Genomic DNA, 1,347 nt, shown 5'->3' on the forward strand with positions numbered 1-1,347 from the left:
CAGTACAAATTGGTACAAGGAATTTACTTAATTAGTAATTGCAAAATATGATTTTCGGACTTTGATAAATGTTTTTGTGTACGTTTATATGTATGTATGTTTAACACAGAGTACCCAATTTATGTGCATAAACTTGAATGTCGTTATTTTTCAAAGTAATAAGAAAAGATTTCTAAATATATATTAAAAAGGACATATTTAAATATCATATTTGTTAAAAGAAAGAATCTTAATAAAATGCGATTATATATGTCATTAAATCGGGCACTCTGTACGTATTCTATATAAAACAAATATATTGAGCGAGATACGCACGAACACTGTTGTCAATGGTTGTAGTTATTTAAAAGTCGTTCGGAAAATTGCGTAATATTTAATACAATTATTACTATTATTATGTTATTATTATTATCATTATTGTATTATTTATCGATATGTAAATTATTTATTGTTACTTTGCATTCCAACACACCAAGTTTGAAATATGCCTCAACCTTGACGATGCTCTTTTACTGCAGAATTTTATCTTTTATTTATAATACTTTGTTATATTGTTACATTATTATTAATAGATAGAATCTTCAATAATGGAATTCTATAGTAATTAAAGAAAGACATTTCTATTGTTAAATCTTTTTTATTTGATTAATACGTTTTTCAATGCAAAATTAAATATTTGTTATTACATTTAAACATGTACCAGTAAGTTGTAAATGATCTTTTTAAAAAAAGGAATTTTAAATTAGCATCGTCAAAGCGAACTTTTTAAACATCTTTATATGAGACACTGCGTGTTCATCATATTCTTGCTCGAATATACGAGAGTGAAGTAATAGCAAATGTTTCTTGCTATAGTTTTCTATATCTAGCAAAGAAGTAAAAAAGTAAAAATGCCATACATTAGATCGTGAAGAAATAACGTTTTTAATGTAGTTATATAGTTATATTCCCATTAATGTAATAAAAGAAACAAAAACACAAAATATATGATCTTAACTGTTTAAAAACTATTCTATCTAGTTATGCTAAAATTAATGGAATTTATTCTCAAAATAGCAATACACTAAAGATATATGAATAATAAAAAATGACATTAATTAGATTTTGTTTTTGTTTATACTCATACTCATACTCATTTGTAATTCTCTTTTAGAGATGATTGATTTCTTAACGATCTAAATTGTATGTATAAAATGTTTTATGAAAGAATTTTTTAAAGAATACCTTCACTTTTAATTAAATTTGTTGATTTGATAGTTTTCAATCTTCATAAAAATATAATGTTCACAGCGTAATTATAAATTATTGAATTATTATAGCATTTGATAATAGTGAAATCTAAAAAAA

Source organism: Habropoda laboriosa, unplaced genomic scaffold, assembly GCF_001263275.1.
Source record: "Habropoda laboriosa isolate 0110345459 unplaced genomic scaffold, ASM126327v1 scaffold106, whole genome shotgun sequence".
In the NCBI taxonomy this organism is placed as follows: Eukaryota; Metazoa; Arthropoda; class Insecta; order Hymenoptera; family Apidae; genus Habropoda; species Habropoda laboriosa.